The sequence below is a fragment of the Macadamia integrifolia genome, unplaced genomic scaffold (genome assembly GCF_013358625.1).
Source record: "Macadamia integrifolia cultivar HAES 741 unplaced genomic scaffold, SCU_Mint_v3 scaffold_252A, whole genome shotgun sequence".
NCBI lineage: Eukaryota > Viridiplantae > Streptophyta > Magnoliopsida > Proteales > Proteaceae > Macadamia > Macadamia integrifolia.
In genome coordinates this window covers 100313-126231 of record NW_024870656.1, presented here as the reverse complement: position 1 = coordinate 126231, position 25919 = coordinate 100313, and the positions used below count along the sequence as shown (strand labels likewise).

Genomic DNA, 25919 nt, shown 5'->3' with positions numbered 1-25919 from the left:
TGCAATGTGGTCAAGGTGATGGTAATCTCATTCTCATTTATTTGGTTACCCTTCAACCTTAAGTCATCAACTCGTGGTATCTTACTTTTTTTTTTTTCTAAGGTACCATATCCTTAACCCCAATAAAAAATAAATAAAAATAACAATAAAAAAATCTAATATTGATGATGTTCTTATTTTATTTATTGATATGAAAAAAACAAAAAAAATTGGAGCAAAAGAGGCTATTTTGCTGGGTTTGGCAAAGCTGCACGCTAATTTGTTTATAGTGTGTGATAAGTTTCAATTGCATGGATATATATATATATATATATATATATATATTTGGTTGAAGTGGCAATACATTCGACAAAGTGTACTAGATTCAAAGAACCACTTAATGGGGGAAAGAGGAAGAGGAAAGAAATAATTACTACCACCCAAGAGGGAGGGCAAGGACTTTGGATCTTTTCTGTTATTTGTACAATCATGTGGTCGTTGTGAGAATTCAATATATGTCTCACCTTTTGTTATTATAAGGGTGAAAAGGAGTATATTTAGATGTAAAAAATGAAAGATGTTAGAAGCTCACATGTACGATAAATCGATTATACAAACAACGGATCCAAATTTAAAGAGCAAGCCCTTAAGGGGAGAAAAAAAAATCCTATCTAATCATTGGGCCTCTGAATTAGCCATCCCACGGCTAAGCTGACCTAAGGTTATGCGCCTTTGTGTTGTGATACGTGTCTGGATCCTCCCAGGCGTTTTACGACCAATTTGGAACTAATTGCGTAGTCCACTAATTGAAGAGATGCCGGATCCAAAAAAGATGGTATTCCAATAAACATATGCCTCACTTTCTGCCACTTCAAGGTTGAAGAGGGGTATATTTGGATGCAAAAAATAATAGAAGTTCACATGTACAACAAGGTGATCGAATGAGCAGTGGATCCAAATTTGGAGGACAATCCCCTAAGAGGAGAAAAAGATCCTCTCAAATTATTGGGCCACTAAATTAGCCATCCTATGGCTAAGTTGACCTAGGGATATGCGCCTTTGTGTTGTGATGTGTTCCCGAATCCTCCCAAATGTTGGATGGTTAATTGGGCATTAATTGTGCAGCCCACTAATTGGGGAGAAGTCAGATTTAGACAAATGGCATTCCAATAAACATGTTTCTGGAACCGTTAGGAGGGCCTAGACATTTTTTACTTCCCACAAACCTCAAAAGAGATGACATTCCATAACCATGTTTCTAATAGGTTTTTCTTTCGATTAGTCACGTGTCAAATTTAGTGTTCTAACTCTATATGATTTGTTTAATGAAAGAAAAATGTCATCTGATCATGTGGCCCATGAACCAGTGTGAGGCCAATGAAGGGGTGCTCAAGGACATCAACAAGGTGTGGATATTTTTTATTTCATATTAGTGGGACCATCATTTTCCCCCCTCTATGTCTGGGTGCTGGGGACATACTGATTGAACCAGGAGTTGTAATTTGAGTCTCAAGGAATTGACACAAATCTCGTGAAATTATCTGCTGTAGCAACCTAGCTAACAACCAAACTACCCTAACAACAGTGAGACCAAAAAGGTATTGAAATTGAACCTAGGAACTGAAATAATTCTTGGGGTCGAGAGAGATTTGAGATTGATTTCGTAAGTAACTCAGTGAGTGCTTTCTTAGAAAAGGGCTTGGCGATCATTGGAGATGTCTTATTTTATTTCATTTTTTTTATCAAGTTTTCCTAAGATAACAATCAATAGACAATCCATTCAATGCAATGCTACAAAGAGGTGTGATTGTGTGACAGTTGAGAGGATATTTTAGAAAAAATATTAAAACCATATTTTTGGGAAGATGTTGTAACCTTTCAATATTTAATTGGACATCTAGAATGATAGATATGGAGGTTGAAATGATGTTATAACATTTTAATATTTAACTGACGCTCACACCTCCAGTCGTCAGTCACTATAAAGTGAGAAATTAAAATGACTATTATACCCTTTTGACTAAAACACATGGCCATTTCATATTTTATCCAAGTCCCTCGTTACCCCTAACCTCCACTCACCTTCACTGTGGAGTTCAAGGAGGGTTTTTTACACATAGGAAGATGCTGTGCTACCTTCTGTTGCCGCCCATCGCAACCCTTATTCCCACCATGAACGTTGTGAACTTTTAACTTGGCACATAAAATCTAGATAGCTATTTGGTTGAACTGATGTTATAACCTTTTAATATTTAACCACGCTCGCATCCCCTTCTATTAGTCACTTTTAAGTGAGGAATTGAAATGATGGTTGTATCCTTTTGACTAAAACACATGACCAATTCATATTTTACCCAAGTTCCTCATTATCCCTTACCTCCACTCACTTTCACCCTATAGTTCAAGGAGGGTTTCCTACGCATAAGAAGATGCAGCGCAGACTTTTGTCGCCGCTCATCCCAACCCTTATTCCCACCATTAACGTTGTGAACCGTCAATCTTAGGACATAAAATCTGGATCGTTAAAATTTTACCGATTCGACATTAGTTCAAAATGAAAAATGAAAAAGATAGCCGATTGGACTTGGGTCTCCAAACCATACAAACACATGCATAGTCTGTGAGTTACCATTTCTTGCTTGCATGCACAATTACCAGAAAGAAAGAAAGGAAAAAAAAAAAAAAAAAAAACCATGGGGCATTGATAGTAAAGATGTTTATCATTAAAAAATTTCGTAGAGAGAGAGTGTTTGTCGAGAGTTACAACTCTTTCATTTCTAAAGTAGTTGTTTCTTCTGAATTCAAGCAAGAGGAGGTCTTAACTCTTAAGTGAAGAAGTTGAATAGAATTTTTCTCCTACTTTGAAACTCTTCGTACGTAACCTCCCCTTCAATGTCGACAGCATTTAGACATTCGGACTTTTTGAACGTGTCTGAAATGTTGAAATGATTGAGGTAGGTTTTGCCTCTAGTTTCAATTTTCCTATTTAAATTTGGGGAGTGTCAAGTATTTTGTGGAAGTTCTTATGGTTTCAAAAATGTTCAGATGGTTGAGGTCGGTTTTGCTTCTAGTTTTGTTTTTTCGTGTCCAGTATTTTGTGGAAATTTTATGGTTTCAGAGTAGTTCTAATGACCACGATTGTTAAATTTCAAGTGTAATTTTAGAGTTGTCCCCAACTTCATTATACTTATTCTTTGTTTTATTTTACCAAAAATAAATAAAATCTATGGGCGCAATGCATCCCTCTCTCTCTCTCTCTCTTTTTGCGTGCGTGACTGTGGTGGGGGGACTGAAATTTTAATGGCTTTTTGTGGGTTATTGATGAACAGGTAACTGATAGAAGCCGGGGTTATGGTTTTTACTGCTACGAATTCATTGAATAGTGAGGTAAGTTTCCATTTTTCTTTCAGATATTTTTTTACCTTTTAGTCTTATTTTTCAATAGTTGTGATTCTGCAATGCACCTCACCAAAGCATCTAGCTATCAGGGATTGTTATGTATTATCTCCTCTTGTGCAAACTAGGTGATCAACCTCATTTCTTTAGCTCACAATAAGAGTTACGATAGTTTGGCTCCCTTGTCCAGGGACTATGGATAAACAAGGAGGTCTTGATCTGCTCACTGTGATAGCTCCCAAGTCTTGCTCCTGAGTCTATGAGTGTTTAAAAGTAATAGTTGAAAGACTGCATCAGAATTAACAACAATTGCTAGTGTAATTAGTGAATTGTGGTGCGTAAAAAGCATATGTTTTCAAGGAGGTCTCAAGTTCAAACTCCTAGTATAGTTCAGAGTGTGTGATGATTAATCTTTTCACTCTCATTTTGAGTTAATTTCTTTGGTACGTAATATACATAAAGATAACAGACATATGTATGAGTGACTTTTAAAAAAAAAAAAATCTAAATATGTAGATTTTTCCATTTGTTAGGAGATCATCTTTAATGTGCTTTTTCTTACCTACAAAACTAGAAAATATGACACAAGAAAAAATGTCATTTGTTGAGCCACAGAAGCATATGAAAGTTACAGAAGAAAGTCATCTTCAGATCAATGATTTACCAAATTGGATGGGGTAAGTTCACTACAAAAATTATCTTTATAAGACTAATTTGTATTCTGTTAATAAGATGGCTTCCTAACCCTCCATCACTTGGATCTTTATAAGACTACTTTGTGTCTTATTCAATTTATTAAGTTCTCAAATTCAAACTTCTGACACAGTTCAGAGTGTGTGATTTTTAATATTTTCACTTTTATTTTGAGTCAATTTTTTTAGTGCGTAATATACATAAAGATAATAGGCATATGTCTGATTGACTGATTTTTTTATCCAAAATCTAAATTTATAGTTTTCCCATTTGTTAGGAGATCATCTTTAAGGTTTTTTTGCTTAGAAAACTTTCTGGCACAATTCAAAATGTGTGATTATTAATCTTTTTAATTTCATTTTGAGCCAATTTTTTGTGTGCTTAATATACATAAAGATAAAAGGCATATGCCTGAGTGACTATTTTTTTTTTTTGCCCAAAAGATGAGATATGAAATGTACTTGTACAAACTGTATAAGGAAAACAATTCTTGAATAATCTGAAATAAAATATATTAATTAGAAAATTCATGAGAATGTTGGTCAAATTTATATGGATGGGGCTGACATGAATGCACAGGTTTAGTTCTATTCCTTTTTCTACCAATTTTTACTGTTATTGCAGGTAGAAGTTGCACTTAGCTTTAATGTTGTTTCTTGTGATTGAGGTATTATCTCTATGATATTAAACTAAGTATGCTATATTAATGTAAATGATGTCTGAGAATTTGTGATAAAAGTGAAATGTTAAAGTACATATATGCTGTTATTAGTTTGAAATTTTGAAAAAACAAATTTATCATCTATTTTCTATAAAAGTAATGGATTGCAATCTGATTGTCACAATTGGGAAAGCGAGTCAAGAGAGAAAATGAAGAAAATCACTATAAAAGAATGTTTTATACCAATTAGCCTCCTCATTTCGAAGTTGAAAAAACTGTTGAAAGACTAAGGAAAATTCAGAATGAGCTAAAAGCTGCAAATGTATGCAATTTCATCATCTAAAATCTTCCATCTATATACCCCCAATAGATCGATCTTGCTATTTACACTTGACTATCAACACAAAAACAGATCCTATGAATTGGAACACAAAAAAACTTTCAAAAATGAAAGGGGTGGAGAGAACTATAATTTTACAAACTTTCTCCTCTGGCAATAATTAATAAGCTTGTCTATCATAGTAAGTGTAATCAGGTCATTAATTTTCAAACATAAATCTATCAATCTGAAGCTTGGAGCCGTTGGAGGGTAGAGGCCCAGAGGGATAGAGAATGAGGGGTGAGAACAAAGGGGCTGGGAGCATAGGTTAAGTTTCACATTTAATTTTTGTGATTTTTTTGGCTCTTCGTAAAGCTGTTACTGGATTGCTACACCAGTAAGAACGAGTCAACAACATTGATTCTAAGGTAGGTATTAAGGTTTAAGGTTTCAAGTCTGCAAGTGTAAAAAAGTAATAGTTAAAAGACTACATCAGAATTAACAACTGCCTATTGTAGTTAGTGAATTGTGGTGCGCAAAAGACATATTCTCTTTACCAGGTCTGAAATTCAAAGTTCTAGCATAGATCAGAGTGTGTGATTATTAATTTTTTCACTTTCATTTTATGTCAAATTTTTTTTTTTTTATACGTAATATACATAAAGATAATAGACAGATTTCTGAATGACTATAATCTTTTCACTTTCATTCTTTGGTGCACAATATACATAAAGATAACAGAAATTTGTCTAAGTGATTATTTTTTCCACAAAATCTTTATAGGACTATTTTGTATTCTTTCTAATGAGATGACTCTCTGACCCTTCATCACTTGGATCCTCATATGTTTAGCTATTTACAAATAATAAGGGATATGCTTCACCAGGTAGTGGAATACATGTTTTTTTTAATTATTTATCTGCTATTCTATTCATTGTCAATTTGTTTATTGAAAGAACACATTGCTATTTTATTTTTTGTGCTGAAATAGAATGCAACAAATGTGTGTTTTGAGGGTGTGATTTTATTTCTTGCTAATTTTTCACGTTCAAACTTTTGACACAGTTCAGAGGGTGTGATTATTGATCTTTTCACTTTCCTTTTAAATCTATTTCTTTGATGCGTAATATTCATAAAGATAACAAGTATATGTCTGAGTAACTAATTTTTTTTTTACCTAAAATCTAAATATATAGTTTTTCCATTTGTTAGGAGATTATCTTTAAAATATTTTTTTACTTAGAAAACATTCTCGCACAATTGCTGCAACTGGTCCTATGTGTGTTGCAACTGTTTATTCAATTATTTTTCTAAGATTAACCACATCACCCAACATCTCTACGTAACTACCATATCACCAACCTCACTGGAACCATTTCTTCCACCATGTCAAAACTCAAGCTCCTCACAGTTATCCGGTTCACCTGTACGGAACTCTTTGGTCCAATCCCTTTTTGCTTCACCCAACTCTCAAATCTTAGTCTTCGATCAAATCTCCAACCAGTTCTCTCCGACTCTCTAGCGTGGAACTGTCTTCGAGGGTTGAATCTTCGAAAACTTACGTTGAAAGAGAGAAGAATAATGAAATTTCATTTTAGTTTTTATTTCCAAATTTTAGTCTGTATTTTTTTCCTTTTTTTTTAATGAAATAGAACAATAAGTTAAAATTCGTACGCACTTTCCATCTATAAGTGTGTTTCTTTTTCACTCTTTTTTTCTTTCATATTATCTTCAATCCTAGGTATTGGTTAGTTTTTAGTTTAGGTTTTTTCAAGGGTTTCTCTCACTATAACTATAGGTTTCTATCGGTTGAGAATCATATCTAGTCAGAGCAAAGATTAGATAACTCGTTTGTTGCACTGGTGTAGTTTGTTTTCTTTTCAGTGATTCCATCACTTAGAAGTGGATAGAGTTCAGACTTCTGTTCTAGAGTCTAGACCTTTGTTAGTTAAAACATGAATGACAAAAAAATGTTATTCGGTACAAGCGTGTTCTAAACGGATCAAAACTTAAACGGGACGATTAAAAATAAGATCAAATAAGGTAGAAACGACAAAAAATCGAAAATGGATGATACGTGTTTTAAACATTTAAATTTAAACAATACGGCAACAAAAAAAGGACAATATACATGCATAAATTGGTAAATAATTACCTAAATACCTGCATAATAATGAAAACAAATGTAGATAATATCCATATTTGAAACTAAATTCAAACCGATTATGTCATCAAATAATATCCAAAATATACCTGGAGTCGAGATCGAGAGAGAGAGAGAGAGAGAGAGAAGCCCCGACTTGAGTTTCTTTTGTCCACCGTTAGGAGAGAAGACGAGGCAGCGGACAATGGTTTGAGAGACTTGTGGACAAGACGAAGGGAGAGGCTGGCGGTTTGAGTGACTTGCGGACAACGGTTAGAGAGATGTCCCTAACCTGCATTTTTCTCACCGTTGGGAGAGAAGACAAGACGGAGCGAGAGGCCAGCGGACAGCAAAGTGATGGACAAAAAAAATGGGTGAGCGACGTTGACCTTTAGGCAGAAAGGGGAGTGGGAGACGATCAGGGACTCGGGCTTAGGGTTAGAGAGAACCGTTGAATCGTGGGTTTTTGGTTTTCCCTTTTTTNATCACTTGGATCCTCATATGTTTAGCTATTTACAAATAATAAGGGATATGCTTCACCAGGTATAGTGGAATACATGTTTTTTTTTTTAATTATTTATCTGCTATTCTATTCATTGTCAATTTGTTTATTGAAAGAACACATTGCTATTTTATTTTTTGTGCTGAAATAGAATGCAACAAATGTGTGTTTTGAGGGTGTGATTTTATTTCTTGCTAATTTATCACATTCAAACTTTTGACACAGTTCAGAGGGTGTGATTATTGATCTTTTCACTTTCATTTTAAATCTATTTCTTTGATGCGTAATATACATAAAGATAACAAGTATATGTCTGAGTAACTAATTTTTTTTTACCTAAAATCTAAAGATATATAGATATAGTTTTTCCATTTGTTAGGAGATTATCTTTAAAATATTTTTTTACTTAGAAAACTTTCTCGCACAGTTGCTGCAACTGGTCCTATGTGTGTTGCAACTGTTTATTCAATTATTTTTCTAAGATTAACCACATCACCCAACATCTCTATGTAACTACCATATCACCCACCTCACTAGAACCATTTCTTCCACCATCTCAAAACTCAAGCTACTCACAGTTATCCGGTTCACCTGTGCGGAACTCTTTGGTCCAATCCCTTTTTGCTTCACCCAACTCTCAAATCTTAAGTCTTCGATCAAATCTCCAACCAGTTCTCTCTGACTCTCTAGCGTGGAACTGTCTTCAAGGGTCGAATCTTCAAAAACTTACGTTGAAAGAGAGAAGAATGATGAAATTTCCTTTTAGTTTTTATTTCCAAATTTTAGTCTGTATTTTTTTCCTTTTTTTTTTTTTTTTAATGAAATAGAACAATAAGTTAAAATTCGTACGCACTTTCCATCTATAGTGTGTTTCTTTTTCACTCTTTTTTTCTTTCATATTATCTTCAATCCTAGGTATTGGTTAGTTTTTAGTTTAGGTTTTTTCAAGGGTTTCTCTCGCTATAACTATAGGTTTCGATCGTTTGAGAATCATATCTAGTCAAAGCAAAGATTAGATAACTCGTTTGTTGCACTGGTGCAGTTTGTTTTCTTTTCAATGATTCCATCACTTAGAAGTGGATAGAGTTCAAACTTTTGTTCTAGAGTCTAGACCTTTGTTAGTTAAAACAAGAACGACAAAAAAACATTATTCGATACAGGCGTGTTCTAAACGGATCAAAACTTGAATGGGACGGTTAAAAATACGGTCAAATAAGGTAGAAATGACAAAAAATCGAAAATGAATTATACGTGTTTTAAACATTTAAATTTAAACAATACGGCAACAAAAAAAGGACAATATACATGCATAAATTGATAAATAATTACCTAAATACCTGCATAATAATGAAAACAAATGTAGATAATGTCCATATTTGAAACTAAATTCAAACCTATTATATCATCAAATAATATCCAAAATATATCAATATCCATATTTCAAACTAAATTCAAACATATTATATCATCAAATAATATCCAAAATATATCCATCCCAAGATGGATAAAAATCCTCTGTTGTTCTAATCGTCTGTTTTTCCATGTTTTGCTAGGTGCAGAATGCGACACGTGGATGATGCATCACCAACGGTCAAGATGATATATGTTGGTTGAGGCCATCAAAACCGGGTTTTCTCTTTGTGAACCAAACCGGGTTTTCTACCCAACCACTCGTCGTCACTCTCCCCAACCTCAAACTCAAAGCCCTTGTTCATCTCTTCTTCTGAAATGGTAGAAACAGAGACCTCCCCGATTTCCGGCCAACCCTGCTCCTCGTCCGTCGCCGCCGGTAAATCCAGGGGAACACAAGGGAAAGGGCCGAACGAACCCTTAGTGGGACCCATGAAGTATGAAATGTTAATACCACCCATATCAATACTCGCCATCACGGTCGACAATGAGTCGGAGAAGGAAGGCCCACAGCTCTCTTCGTTGCCGTTGATAGTCACAAACGACGACGAAGGCGGAGAGTACATCGCTGAAACCCCATTATTAGCATTAGCAGGGCAGTTTATTTCCTCCTCCAATGCCTTCATGATCTGCATAAGCGTTTCTTCTTGTACGGAAAACCCAGCTAACAATAGCTCCTCTTCGTCCTCATCCTCTGCCTCAGACAACGCCAGAGTACGTGGTCGTTTTCCGACTGCTTCAAAGGTTCCGTCGTACTCAAGCAGTTCCCGGATCTGTTTCATCATCTTCTTCTCAGCAACACTGAAACAGTAGTGGTTGAGGAAGGAGAGGAGAAGAAAGCTTTCTGCTCTTCTCTTGTCCTCTTCTTCTTCTACTTTACGATTTGAACAACAGAAGGAAGGAATTGGGCGGATAAAGAGAAAACCCGGTTTGATTCACAAAGAGAAAACCCGGTTTTGATGGCCTCAACCAACATATATCATCTTGACCGTTGGTGATGCATCATCCACGTGTCGCATTCTGCACCTAGCAAAACATGGAAAAACAGACGATTAGAACAACAAAGGATTTTTATCCTCCCAAGATTAATATAAGATCCAAAATGGATCATTTAAATATCCTAACGCATCATCCAAACTACATCATCCAAAATGTATCATCCAAACTACATCATCTAATTTTCTTAAGAAAATCACAAATGTATCATCTAAAATACATCATTCAAATATCCTAATTCAAGATCTATGAAGTATTTGTCTGTTTTCGCAACTTTCAGATTTGAAGTCTGATATTCCATGGTCGAGGAGAAACAAAACCCTAATCTCAGATCTTTGGGAGAGAACTTGAAAAGCAAGGAAACGCGTCTGACAAATGATCTGTCCTCAAGTTCATCCTTTCTCAATTATGGAAATGATTCCTCTATCTTCAATTAAATCGGTTTCTTTTCATTTGCATTTTAGAGTTATGGAAATGATTCCTCTGATTTGAATCAAATTGGTTTCATTTCATTTGTATTTCACCTCTGACTTGTCAGATCCAATATTTATCACTGCTATGCCCTCTCAGGCTCTCCTGAGCCTTTAAGAGTGTTTTTGGCGAGAAGAAGAGGAAAGTCTCCTCAGCGATTTTGGTCTTGAAATCGAAGAAGAAAGGCGTAGCTGACCTAATCTCCCTTAGTTTCACTGAAGGTAAGCACAAATCTCTTATCTTACTATCTGATTTATGAAAAAAAAATTTGCAAAAATTATTTTGTGGTGTCTAAATCATGATTTCCTGCTTTGATTATGTAGCCGGAAGTAAGATCTATGAAGTGTTTGTCTGTTTTCATAATTTTCAGATTAGAAGTCCGATATTCCATGGTTACTTTCAGTAATCTCTGGTTTGGTTAATGTATCTGATAATTTAGTCTTCATTTTTGTTTTCTTTTCACTTTGATTGATTTGCTTTGATATTCAAGGATTGATTTTATCTGCAAGTGTTGTTGATTTTGATTTCACAGAGTCTCTTACTGTCTTTGGTTTATTGTGGATGGATCCTTGTCTGTTAAGTAGTTGATACTAAGCATCATCTTAGTTAAAATTCTGCAGATTTCACTTTATTAAATTCCTTATCTGTTATTTTGTTCTGATGTTGTGCAACTTATCATTGAGTGAAGGTTATAGTTTTCCCCAACCCTCTCCCATGATGTTTCTTGGGTGCTATATTTTTGTTTCCTCTGTTTAAATGCCTCACTGCTTGATTTTGCAGTCTTGTAGAAGATGGTTGATGCTGAGGATATTCAACCTCGCCTCTGCGATAATGGAACTGGAATGGTCTAAGGTTAGTCGATCCTTGCTGTCGTCCTTGTAACGAGTGATCAGTTTATTTCTTGATTATTTTCATATTTTGCAACCGTGCTCTTGCTATAAATTATTATGTTATTCTCTTTTAACTTGCAAGCTGGATTTGTTCGGCGATGATGCTTCAAGGGCAGGGGTGTTTCGTTGGATTTTTTTTATAATTTCTTCTAGTTTGTTGAAATATTTTCATATATTATATAGTAGGGAGATTGTAGTATTTATCATATGAAAAATATGGGTTTTTCTTTTAATAAGGGTTTTTCTTCTCATTTTGTTTGGGAATGATTTTGGCAATACAAAATCCAGGAAATTAGAGAATTCCCCATCTCAAATTAGAGTTATACCTGGAGTCGAGAAAGAGAGATCGAGAGAGAAGCCCCGACTTGAGTTTCTTTTGTCCACCGTTAGGAGAGAAGACGAGGCAGCGGACAATGGTTTGAGAGACTTGTGGACAAGACGAAGGGAGAGGCTGGCGGTTTGAGTGACTTGCGGACAATGGTTAGAGAGATGCCCCTAACCAGCATTTTTCTCACCGTTGGGAGAGAAGACAAGACGGAGCGAGAGGCCAGCGGACAGCAAAGTGATGGACAAAAAAAAAATGGGTGAGCGACGGCGACCTTTAGGCAGAAAGGGGAGTGGGAGACGATCAGGGACTTGGGCTTAGGGTTAGAGAGAACCGTTGAATCGTAGGTTTTTGGTTTTCCCTTTTTTTTTTTTTTTTTTTTTTAAATTTTTTAATTTTTTAAATTTTCTTGTCGTTTTTTAACTTCAAAAAAAAAAAAAATGGATTCGCGTTCTAAACGCGTTTAGAACTTCAACTTGTGCCGTTCCCTTTTTTTACTAGCTTACTCTGGGAAGTTCAGAAATTGATGTTTAAATTGACAAAAATACGGAATGGTGTTTTAAACGCATTTTAAACTCGTTTTGACTAACAAAGGTCTAGGCTGGATATTTTATCAAGTTCGAACTTTTGGCATAGTTTAGAGGGTGTGATTATTAATCTTTTCACTTTTATTTTAAGTCTATTTTTTGTGCGTAATATACATAATGATAATAGGTATATGTCTCAGTGACTAGTTTTTTTAACCAAATTCTAACTATATAGGTTTTTCATTTGTTAAAAGATCATCTTTAAGATGTTTTTTGCTTAGAAAACTTTTTAACACAGTTCAGAGTATGTGATTATTAATCTTTTTAATTTCATTTTGAGTCAATTTCTTTGATGTGTAATATACATGAATATAACAAGGATATGTATGAGTGAACTCTCAAAAGAACACCACACCAACACCTTGGATGTCACTTTCATCATCTTCCTACTCTCTATTTTCATCGGCTTTTTCCTTGGCTTTCTCGTAAATTTCGTAGTTCTCTGGAACAGAAACAAGCTCTTGGATCCCTAAATATATTTGCTGTAATTGTTCCCAAAATACATTTGTTGCTACTGGTCCTATGTGTGTTACAACTGTTTTTTCAACTTTTTTTCGAAGATTAATCACATCGCTCAACATCTCTGCGCAAATACCACATCAACAAACTCACTGGAACCATTACTCCCACCTTCTCAAAACTCAAGCTTCTTGTGGTTATCTGGTTCACTAGATTGAACTCTCTAGTCCAATCCCTTCTTGCTTTACCCAACTCCCAAACCTTAGTCCTCGAACAAACCTCCAACCAATTCTCTCCGACTTTCTAGCATGGAACCATCTTCAAGGGTCGGATCTTCGAAAGATTACATTGTGAGAGAAAAGAAGAAGAATGAAATTTTCTTTTAGTTTTTATTTTTAAATCTTGGTCTGTATTTTTTTTCTTCTTTTTTTTTTAATGAAATATCGCAATGAGTTAAAATTCCTACGCACTTTCCATTTGTAAGTGTGTTTCTTTCTCACTCACTCTCTCTTTCATATTATCTTCAATCCTAGATATTGATTAGTTTTTAGTTTAGGTTTTCTCAATGGGTTCACTCGCTATAACCCTAGGTTTCGATCATTCGAGAATTATATTTGGTCAAAGCAAATATTAGAGAACTCGTTTATTGCGCTAGTGTAGTTTGTTTTCTTTTTATGAATTCCATCAAGTAGATAGGGTTCAGACTTCTGTTCTTAAGTCTAGACTGAATATTTTATCAATTTTGAACTTTTGGCATGGTTTAGAGGGTGTGATTATTGATCTTTTCACTTTCATTGTAAGTCTTTTTTTTTTTAATTTATTTTTTATTTTGTTGTGTGTGTGTAATATACATAAAGATAACAGGTATGTCTTAGTAACTAATTTTTTTTCACCCAAAATATAAATATATAGTTTTTTCATTAATTAGAAGATCATCTTTAAGATGTTTTTTTGCTTAGAAAACTTTCTAGCACAGTTCAGAGTGTGATTATTAATCTTTTTAATTTCATTTTAAGTCCATTTTTTTGTTGCATAATATACATAAAAATAACTAACATATGTCTAAATCAACTTTCAAGAGAACACCACACCATCACCATGGATGTCACTCTCACCATCTTCCTAGTCTCTATTTTCATCGGCTTCTTCATTGGCTTTCTTACAAATTTTGAAGTACTTTGGAACAGAAACGAACCCTTGGATCCCCAAATACATTTGTTGCAACTCGTTCAATGTGAGTTGCGACTGTTTCTTGAACTTTTTTTCTAAGATTAACTACATTGCCCAATATCTTTGCGCAAATACCACATCACCAACCTCACTGGAATAATTCCTTCCACCATCTCAAAACTCAAGCTCCTCATGCTTATCCAGTTCACCTGGAATGAACTCTCTGGTCCAGTCCTTTCTTGCTTCACCCAACTCCCAAACATTAGTCCTCAATCAAACATCCAACCAGTTCTCTCCGACTCTCTAGCGTGGAACTGTCTTCAAGGGTCGGATCTTCGAAAGCTTACGTTGAGAGAAAGAAGAAGAATGAAATTTCATTTTAGTTTTTATTTCCAAATCTTGGTCTGTATTTTTTTTTTTCTTCTTTTTTTAATGAAATGAAACAATGAGTTAAAATTCCTAGGCACTTTCCATTTATAAGTGCGTTTTTTTCTTACACTCTCTTTCTTTCATACTATCTTTAATTCTAGGTATTGGTTAGTTTTTAGTTTAGGTTTTTTCAAGGGGTTCTCTCGCTATAACTCTAGGTTTCGATCATTTAAGGATCATAGCTGGTCAAAACAAAGATTAGAGCACTCATTTGTTGCGCTAATGCAGTTCGTTTTCTTTTCATAGATTCCATCACTTGGTAGTAGATAGAGTTCGGACTTCTGTTCTAAAGTCTAGACTGGATATTTTATAAGTTCAAACTTTTGACACAGTTCAAATGGTGTGATTATTAATCTTTTCATTTTCATTCTAAGTCTTTTTTTTTGTGTGTGTGTAATATACAAAAAGATAACATGTATATGTCTGAGTGACTAATTTTTTTTTTTACCCAAAATCTAAATATATAGTTTTTCCATTTGTTAGGAGATCATCTTTAAGATGTTTTTTTGCTTAAAAAACTTTCTAGCCAGTTCAAAGTTTGTGATTATAATCTTTTTAATTTCATTTTGAGTCAATTTCTTTGATGCGTAATATCCATAAATATAACAAGCATATGTATGAGTGAACTCTCAAAAGTACACCACACCATCACCATGGATGTCACTCTCATCATCTTCCTAGTCTCTATTTTTATCGGCTTCTTCCTTGGCTTTCTTGTAAATTTCAATGTTCTCTGGAACAGAAACGAGCTCTTGGATCCCCAAATATATTTGCTGCAACTGGTCCCCAAAATACATTTGTTGCAACTGGTATTATGTATGTTGCGACTGTTTTTTCAACTGTTTTTTCAAGATTAACTGCATTGTCCAATATCTCTGCGCAAATACCACATCACCAACCTCATTGGAACCATTCCTTCCACCATCTCAAAACCAACTATTTTATCTAGTTTGAACTTCTGGCATAGTTCAGAGGGTCTGATTATTAATCTTTTTCACTTTTATTTTGAGTCAATTTCTTTAGTGCGTAGTATATATAAAGATAACAGGCATATGTCTGAGTGACTAATTTTTTTTACCCAAAATCTGAATATATAGTTTTTTCATTTGTTAGAAGATCATCTTTAAGATGTTTTTTGGCCTAGAAAAATTTCTGGCACAGTTTAGAGTGTGTGATTTATTAATCTTTTTAATTTTCTTTGTGCATAATATACATAAAGATAACAAGCATATGTATGAGTGAGCTCTCAAGTGAACACCACACCACCACCATGGATGTCACTCTCACCATCTTCCTAGTCTCTATTTTTGGCTTCTTTCTTGGCTTTCTCATAATTTCGAAGTTTTTTGGAACATAAACGAGCTCTTGGATCCCCAAATACATTTGCTGCAACTGGTTCTATGTGTGTTACAATTGTTTCTTCAACTCTTTTTCCAAGATTAAATGCATCGCCCAACGTCTCTGCACAAATAGCACGTCACCAACCTCACTAGAACCATTCCTTTAACCATCTCAAAACTCAAGCTCCTCATGGTTATCCGGTTCACCTGGACTGAACTCTTTGGCCCAATTCTTTCTTGCTTCACCCAACTCCCAAACCTTAGTCCTCAATCAAACCTCCAACCGATTCTTTCCGACTCTCTGGCATGAAACCGTCTTCAAGGGTCGGATCTTCGAAAGCTTACATTGAGAGAGAGAAGAAGAATGCAATTTTCTTTTAGTTTTTATTTCCAAATCTTGGTCTTGATTATTTTTCTTCTTTTTTTAATGAAATAGAATAATAAATTAAAATTCATACGCACTTCCTATCTGTAAGTGTGTTTCTTTCACACTTTCTCTCTTTTGTTTCATATTATCTTTAATCCTTCAAGGGGTTCTCTCGCTATAACCCTATGTTTTGATCATTCGAGAATCATATCTAGTTAAAGCAAATATTAGAGAACTCGTTTGTTGCACTGGTGCAATTCATTTTCTTTTTATGAATTCCATCACTTGGAAGTAGATAGAGTTCGGACTTTTATTATAAAGTCTAGACTGAATATTTTATCAAATTCGAACTTTTGGCACAGTTCAAAGGGTGTGATTATTGATCTTTTCATTTTAATTTTAAGTCTATTTTTTTGTGCATAATATACATAAATATTACAGGTATATGTCTTAGTAACTATTTTTTTTTTGCCCCAAATCAAAATATATAGTTTTTCCATTTGTTAGGAGATCATCTTTAAGATGTTTTTTTGTTTAAAAAACTTTGTTGCACAGTTCAGAGTGTGATTATTAATCTTTTAATTTCATTTTGACTCAATTTCTTTGGTGCGTAATATACATAAAGATAACAAGTATATATCTGAGTGAACTCTCAAGAGAACACCACATCACCATGGATGTCACTTTCACTATCTTCCTAGTCTCTATTTTCATCAGCTTCCTTGGCTTTCTCACAAATTTCAAAGTTCTCTGGAATAGAAACGAGCTCTTGGATCCCCAAATACATTTGCTGCAACTGGTCCCCTAAATACATTTGCTGCAACTGGTCCTATGTGTATTATGATTGTTTCTTTAACTCTTTTTCTAAGATTAATCGCATTGTCCATCATCTCTGCGTAAATACCACATCACCAACCTCACTGGAACCAACCAGTAGTTCTTTCTGACTCTGGCGTGGAACCGTTTACAGGGGTCGGATATTCGAAAGCTTACATTGATAGAGAAGAAGAAAGAAATTTCCTTTTAGTTTTTATTTTAAAATCTTGAAATGTATTTTTTTTTTTTTTTAATGAAATAGCTCAATGAGTTAAAATTCATACGCACTTTCCATTTGCTGGTACCTCTATTATCTTCAATTCTAAGTATTGGTTAGTTTTTAGTTTAGGATTTTTAAGGAGTTCTCTCGCTATAACCCTAGGTTGCAATCGTTTGAGAATTATATTTGGTCGAAGTAAAGATTAGAGAACTCGTTTGTTGAGTTGGTGCAGTTCGTTTTCTTTTCATGGATTCTATCGCTTGGAAGTAGATAGAGTTCGAACTTCTGTTCTAAAGTCTAGACTGAATATTGTCTAATTAATATTCCATCCTACCATCCATTTCTGTGTCTTTCCCCTCACCCCCCGCCCCTTTTCACTACAGCCGTACCTTCCATGTAAAACACATGGGATCCTCTCTCTCTCTCTCTCTCTCACAGACGGGAAGACAAAATTCTTCAATCCATAGGACCATACACGGGTTCCTTATCAACTGGCTTTGTTTATTTTTCATTTTTCTTTCAATTTTCCCCTTATGAAAGAGGTTTATTTGGATACTTGCATCGATCTTGTCATGACCCTTTCTCTCTCCTCACTCTGCAAATCTCCTTCCTCTCCCACGGCCTTAATCTCGAACTTCTTGTCTAATAACTTTTCTACCCCTTTGTTTAGGGAAAAAAAAAAACCTTTCTACCCCTCAATCAAAATGACAAACCTTGTGAAAGTCTAGATTACAATTTCACTTGGACTATTATTCTTTTCTTTTCTTTTTTCCATTTTTTAAATGCCAAATAGTCATTATTTTTATTTTATAAGTTTTCCCAAGAGTTTAAAGACTTCTTTGAGGCAAAAATAAGTAGAAGAATCAGAGACTGCACCCAAGGTACAGGTACTAAGAAAAGATTGTGCAAATGGGTAGTTTTAAAAACGTCAATAGATGTGATTGAGAAGCATTGAAAAACCAAAAAGGGTCAACAAATATTATTGAGAACTATTCAAAAATCTAAAGAAAAGAAAGTTTAGTTCAACACTCATCAGTATTCATTTCATTTCTATTTGGTTGGTTGGTTTTTGATTCCGCTAATGTTGATTAATTGAGTTAATTGGGCTATAGATGGGTCATAAATAACTTGATCAAGACATAAACGGGAAAATTGGACTATAAACGAGTTATAATTGGTCAGTTTCCATGCCGATCAATTGTGGTTTAGGCACCTCAGGCTATAATTAAATGTCGAGAAGAACCAAATATTAATCAGTTTATACCTCACATTGGGTCATTTACTAATCGATCATTTCAGTTCTGTGCAATAACCAATTGCATTTGAGAAGATGTCAGGTAGGCTAAAGTTTTGTGAACCAATGGATTCCAATATATCTTGCTTACATGTTAAATTTCAAATCAACGTGAGTTGATTAAGTGATAAATCAGAAATTGCATGAGATTCCAGTAGGAATGCAATGGAGTGACAAAATGGTATGAAATGGCGGTAAAATTGTCCAAAATTTCAACCTTGGAAAATTCATATAAAAGAAAAAGATGGCACAAAGGCTTTACCCCACCAACACTAGAAAATTAGGGTGTGGATTTCCAATTTCCGAAAGAGCCTACACCATTATCTTGGAGAAATGGGTGATACACCCCACCAACCCCAGGCAAATTACTAAATTTGTTAAGAAAAGTGAGTCACCCTACCAGAAAGAATATCATTCTTAGAGACAAAACAATACTATTGCCCATTCCTTTCGTTGGAGTTTATATGAACTTAAGGTAAAAAAATTTTGACCATAAGTTCCTGACCATAGAGTAAAGGATGGGTTTGGTGAACAAGTGAGTATGATTTTAGGTATTGATATTGGTATTAGTATCAATTTTGGACAATATAATATCAATCCTGAATCGATCGTTAGATCACTTTCATCTTTATTTTTCATAATTTTTTTTTTGTTTATTATTATAATGATTTTACCCTTGATAGGTCACTTTTACCCTTACATTTCATAAAATGAAATTTTCCTTTAATGATTTTATTCACGATAGGTTGTCAGCAATAAGATATCTGATCCCATTTAAGTTAGGTATCGTTATTGGTCTCAATCGATACGATCGATGTGATCGATCTGATATCAATGCCTAAATCCATGAGTGAGAGCGATACTAGCTCCTCTCAATAAAGGGATCCAAGGATTGCCCCAAATATTAGTCGAAGCCCCGTTTCCCAATCTAATACCATATGTTTAAGAGAATGAAGTATGGTACAAATGTTGGTCCAAACCCAAGAATCCCTTTGTTACAGTGAGGATGCTTTTAAATAATTTATAACAAAATGGAGCTAACCAACACTTATCAATAATTAAGCGCACACTAATCAACTTGAATTTAGATTTCCTTTAAAAAAATATTTCAAAATAAAGCTAGTCCATGGAATTGGATGGATGAACAACCCAAATGGTTGAATGGTCCCAAGGAGTGGGGTGGTCATTTTGCCACCCCTGTGTTAGAAAAATATTCTCTCCAACTGTTGTGATGCCTAACGTGGCATTCGATGGTTGGGAGGATATGGAGTGTGCACCCATGTATTGGGTGGGGTGTGTGTCCAACTTCTCCTAACCGTGGGATGTTTTGCTGAATGCTAAACCAGTTGGAGAGGATCTAGGTTTGTCTAGGCGCAAGGGCCATTATCTGTCAGCATCTTTTCCCATCTAAAATATGGTGGCTACACCATGAATGATAATGGAGAAGAGCTAGAATTTGAAAACATATAAATTGTTTCTAACTCTTATTGTTTTCAAGCCCACAATAAACGCAATATTGTGATGACCAAATTAGCTCCTAACTGGGTGTTTTAATAGTTTTCGCATTGAATTTATTGACATTTACATTCCCATTTTACCAGAAGTAAAAGAAAAAATAAATAGACGTTTAAATCGGATGATTAATCTCCAACCAATGGGCCCATGGACTATTGGGGATCATGGGAGAGCAAGATCGTATTTGTTGTTCATTGATCGTACAAGTGACATCCAACACTGACCCTTTTGCTTTTAAGTATACCTCTCTTCATCCATATAATGACATGAATGAGACATGCAATGACTATTTATCTGAACGCTCAGATGATTGGGAGCCACGACTGAAAATTTTCCACCAAACAATGCTTCTTCGCCCACTGGTTCTCCAACCTCTAATGTCCACATAAGCAGCTGCTCATCCTCTGGCCTCTATCCTCCAACGGCTTCAAAGTTTACAAATTACTCTGCAACTGCTGTAGTCTATAAAGTAGTCAATTACCTGATTACACTTACTATGAAAGGCAAGCCTATTGATTATTGCAGGAGATTGAAAATTGGCAAAATTTCTGAACATTTTTAAATAAATGAGATTTTTATACCTCACAAAATCAAATAATTTCAATAATTCCATCTAAGCAATAACTTGAGTTTTTATAATTAATTATTGACTAATTATCATGTCTAACCACTGTAATTATTTGACTAATTTCATTATTAGTATCAGTCAAAATTAGTACCAATAATCTATGCACCACAGATTGGGTTATTATTATCATACCAATAGCCTACCTAAAAATATTCAATAAAAATTTAAATATATGCATCCCACCCTAAGAAACAACATGAAAATGATGGGAAATGGGAATATAAAGAATGGACTGGTTTCATTTGTAAGCATCTTATAGTTCCCTTTGAGGCTGGGATGGGGAAGAAGAGGGTGGCGGGCGAACTTCCAGTCGGCTCTAGTTTCTAAACTATTGTTTGTGAACACCAAATATGGTTCGACAAACACATAAATGTAATTCTAATTAAAATTACTTGATTATTAATACTACCTAGTTTATGTAAGACAAATAAATTACCAAAGATTAACCCAATTGATCAAATTGAGTACCCTACAACCCTCCAAAGAGAAAAAGAAAAAAAAAAAAAATACCCCATATATATATATATATATATATATGGCCATATGGGGTTTTAAGTCTCAACTCAACCAGTGTTAGATATTCTAATCCATAGAACCATATAAACAAACCTCATAGTGTTTAGAATACAAGAATCATAAAAGAGATTAGCCATTGGTGTAGTCCCTAAACCCAGATCAATGATTTTTGAGACCTAGAATACAACAAACATGTAAATTTGTCCCATCTATTATAATTAATGGGAGTAGAGAAATATATGTGTGTAAGTTTAAAACTTCATGAATATTGATCACGAACCTCTTTTACTCCGATGAAGATGACAATGAAGAACTACTTAGTGGAATTCCATCTGTTACAATCATGATAGTAAAAGTCACGGTTGCAGGACCTTAGCTTCTATTTATAATAGAATTTCTAAAACTCTAATTCATTCCCACAATGGATTGAGCTACGAATTTCCTAATCAGAGTGGATATATAATTGCTTGGGTCCAATAGATTAATCAGTATCAGTTAAGCCCACATAAAAGTCCTAACAAATTCGACTTAGATGTATTGAATTTTTTTCTTTTCTCTAAATTTTAAATTAATAAGTTTAAAATAAAATTTTAATAATTTCTTAAACATTTTAAGAGAAGGGAAATCTAATCAAAACTAAAATGAAAACTTCTATAACCTTTATTTTTACCTAATATAATTATGTAATTAATAATAAAACATTTCAAATTTATTTATTAGATTTTACTTTATTTTATAATAAAATATTAGAAAATTTATCGCGCCACCCTGGGAGAATGCCACAATGGTAAGATCACCCATTCTGTTTTATCAAATTATTCTCAGACCTCCTACCATCAGTCACTGTTAAGGAATATACTATAATTGTTGATAACAATTATATTTTATTTTAAATACCAAAATGCCTTTATAAAATAGAAAGTACCAAAAATACCCTTACCATAGGTTATTCCAAGACCTGTTTCCTCTTTCTCTTAAATCGTGGTTGTTGAACCACCGACGATCATTCAGAGCAACAAAGATCACGGCGGTAGTGGCATCGGCGATTGATGACGACTACGGCAACCAGCAACGACTCTCAACCGTAACCCCCAGCATTTTTTCTCGGCGAGTGAAACCCCTCCGACCTCTATGCGAAGAAGCCCTTCAATCTAGAGGAAGCGCTGATGAGATTGTTGAGAGAAATGTATCTGGGTTTGTAAGGGTTCAGTCTTAAACCTTCAAATCCACGGAAAAGTGATGGAGAAGGGCATCAGTTTCAATCTCACAAACAACTTAAAGAATGAGTATTGATCCTCAATTTCACCAAGAAACCAGACCAAGGAGTTGGGTCAATGCATCTCTAACAGCCCATCTCATGAAGACAATGAAATTATGGCCATCAATGTCTAAAACCCTATCATTAAAATCTCAGGAAGCAAAACGCACAGTAGAAATAGAAGAAAAGGTATTTCTCTAGTCTCAACTACATATCGAAGACTCTGAAATTTAATTCATCTGGTTCAATCCTGTACAAATTGCAAGAAACTAAATTTTTTTTCCATCAGTAAAACATAAGGATCACATGACAAACCCTAAGGCGGCTGATCTGGGGGATATCTTTGTGTTTCAATATATGTCGGAATCATCAAAATCATCCTCGAAGGCGTTGAAGAAATCAGAACCAGCGAGCTTATGGTCGACATTGAAGAATCCCTCTGCTAACAACTCAAGCGGGTCTGCATCGTCCAAGGTCCATCGCCAGCGTAGCCGTCGTCTTCGAAACCCCCGAAGTAATAGGTCAACGACGGCTTCATCTCATTCCCGAGAGTCTCGTCTATTCAGTCCTCACTTCTGGTTCAAGCCATTGGATTAGACGGACCTTATCCAGGCTGGCATCGACAAGACCCTTCACACTGCTTTAGTTTTTGCTGTTTTACTCGATGATAAATCATAGTAGGAGAGGTACTGTCTGAAACTTCGTCGGCGCCTGTGACGGCAGCCATTTTTTTCATTTCCCTTTTGGTGGATTAGGGTTATCATGAATTCCATTTGGGTACTACAAGTAATTTTGGGTATTTTCATTATTTTTAAGGGTAAAATGGTATTTTTTTTAAAAATGAACTACTGATATTAGGATATAATGGTTAAAACAAGAGTTTTTAATGATAAAGGTATAATAGTCATTTGAACTCCACACTTAACATTAACCTACGGTAGAAGATCTAAAAATAATTTGGTGAAACAGAGGGGGTGGTCTTATCATTGTGGCATACTCCAGAGGGTGGCGTGGTAAATTTTCCTAAAATATTTTGTTTTTGAATATACGTTTTTATTTGGAGTGTGTCCTGTGCCCAGACACAGGGGATACTAAATGACCACCAGGCCCCTCCTGATTGATGTTCAAACATACACTCTCATTGATTGTGATGTTGGCGTTGGGGCATGATCCCGGATATAAAAAAAATTCCCTTCAAAAAAAATTTAAATTCCCATCTAAGAATCATAGTTACTATGCTTATTATACATTTAAAATACTTATACAATTTTATATTTTCTTTTCGGTGACTTACATCTAAGGTATCCAACGTTGTTTAATTTTTTTCTTTTTTTTCAATTTTTCCTTGATGAGCCAAGTGTGTTTGGATACTTGCATCTATCTTGTCCTGACCTTTTAATGTAGGAATAGATTTGACAAGTCAAATCAGTCCAAACTGCAGGAACTTTTAATCAGAAGAACAACTAGAACCAGCCCAATAAAATATCAGAAAATTCATCGATCTCAACAATTTCAGAAATTCTGTAACTGAATAATCAGCCAAGGAATTAAGGACTTAAATCACCAATGAATAAGACTAAACAATGAAACATACGACCAGCAACCAATCAGCAACATCCAGAACAAAGCGATTCAAAATTCTGGGCAGAAACCAGAATCGGCCAGAATAGAGAGAATTTTTATAACAACAAAATTCCAGGTCTGATTGACCCCAAATTAGGATTGAACCACCCTCTCAATAGGCCTAACACTCGACCAGAATAAGGGAGCCATCAGGTGGCTGGTTGGTCTGATCAGTGAAAGATCAGGTCGGAGGAATCTGAGAAATTCGAAACCAGAAATTTAAAGAAGATCAGATCTGTTACCTGATTTGTTTGAACAGTAACAAACCTTTGAAAAGAAGACTTTGAAAAAGAAAGGGAACACTTGAAGAGGAACCTCTTGGACTTCACGCCGCAAAGAGTCGTTGGATCGAACACTAACCCAATACCTTGATCAAACACAAGGAAATTTTCTTGCAGAGAAAGCAGCAGCAGCAGCCGCCATGTAGTTTGTCAAAATCGTGGCTCATTAGAAGAGCCATCATCTTTATTTATAACAGTAATAGGGGTTACATAAAATAGAAACTAACTTTAGTTTCCAAAAACTGAAATAGGAAACTAAAAATTAGAAACTCAACTAGTTACTAAAACTGAAAATAGAAACTTACAAAATAGAAAGTCCTTTAGTTGCTAAACTGGAAATAGAAACTAATTTATGACTGAAAATTAGAAACTAAATAACCCCATCTAAAAAGGAAACTAAAGAAAAAGGAAACAAATCACTGAATCCCGTATGCAACCTTAGAACCCCTAGTTTAGACCCATAAAAGTAACCCAATATACTCCGAACCACATGGACTGAAGGCCCAACACGTATACAATCCAACCCTAAGCTTATTCCTAATAAAACAAGCCTAGTTTGGTGAAGAATCTGCATCATCTGTGGTGCATGAAACTCATCAGAATTGTAATTTGATAAGTCGTCATTTATGATATATTTTTCATCTCCTTTTGATACATCCCCATCTTCTCCATTCACACCCCTTTCACTATCACTCTTACTATTATGATCTTGGAATCCATCATCACTATCCATTTTCCATTCTTCATCATCAGAATCAAATATACTAGTATCAATCCAACTAGAATATGTAATAACCACATCATCTTGAACCTCTTCGTCAATGGATTTTCCTTTGTCGTTACAATTAGACTTTAATAAACCAATCGTGCCACTATCATTTCCACTTGAACCAAAAGTGGATGCACACCTACTCACATGGAATACATCAAAAGATCTACCAACATTAGTCCATCTTAGCATTCTACCTGTATTAATACCTGAAGCACCACCCCTCTGAACTGTCTTCTTTGGTAATCTACTAGTGCCACTATCAAGATCAATAAGGGGTGTATTAATAATGGTAGGAACTTGTATTTCATTTCTCTACCTTCTTCTTGGAGTTTCTCTACCAATCACTATGAAAGGACAGTCATTAATGGTATGATTGGGAGAACCACTGTCACTTTCTCTAACACTAGACACAAAGAATCTAATGATCCACAAATCTTGAAAATAGAGAACACTTACATCAGAGATTTATCATTCTATATGTTTATCTTTTCCATATCATTAGATAGTATAGCTTAACAAGAAAATGTGAGAGACTTCCCATTTGGAATGTGGCTAAAAAATGTACTCAAAATATCCATACTTTTCTATGTCAATAAGCTTATGATCTATCTCCCCAGCATAATGATAATACATGGTATAAAGATCCATCCTACAATTGTTAACTAAAAAATAAAATAAAATAAGTAATATCACTATCACTGTATCATTGTACAAGTTGGTTTTTTCTGGGGGGGGAGAGATCATGTGTGTGTGTGTGTTTCTCTAAAATGTAAGAGGCAAGAAACCATTAGAGCCACATAACACACCGCTAGCTACCTCAACATTGGCTAATTAAGATCACCAAGCCATGCATCAAGCA

The 25919-nt window shown here is 34.8% G+C and overlaps 1 long non-coding RNA gene across 2 annotated transcripts; it reads left to right on the top strand.

Moving 5' to 3' along the window:
* Positions 1-10239: 10239 nt before the first annotated feature.
* Positions 10240-17159, top strand: LOC122071526. Of its 2 annotated transcripts, none has more exons than XR_006138200.1 (3): positions 10240-10791; positions 11351-11422; positions 17108-17159. It is a non-coding gene; the product is annotated as an uncharacterized LOC122071526 (long non-coding RNA). The 2 variants fall into 2 exon arrangements; XR_006138199.1 differs by lacking the exon at positions 17108-17159 and adding an exon at positions 11749-12029.
* The last annotated feature ends 8760 nt before the right edge of the window (positions 17160-25919 follow it).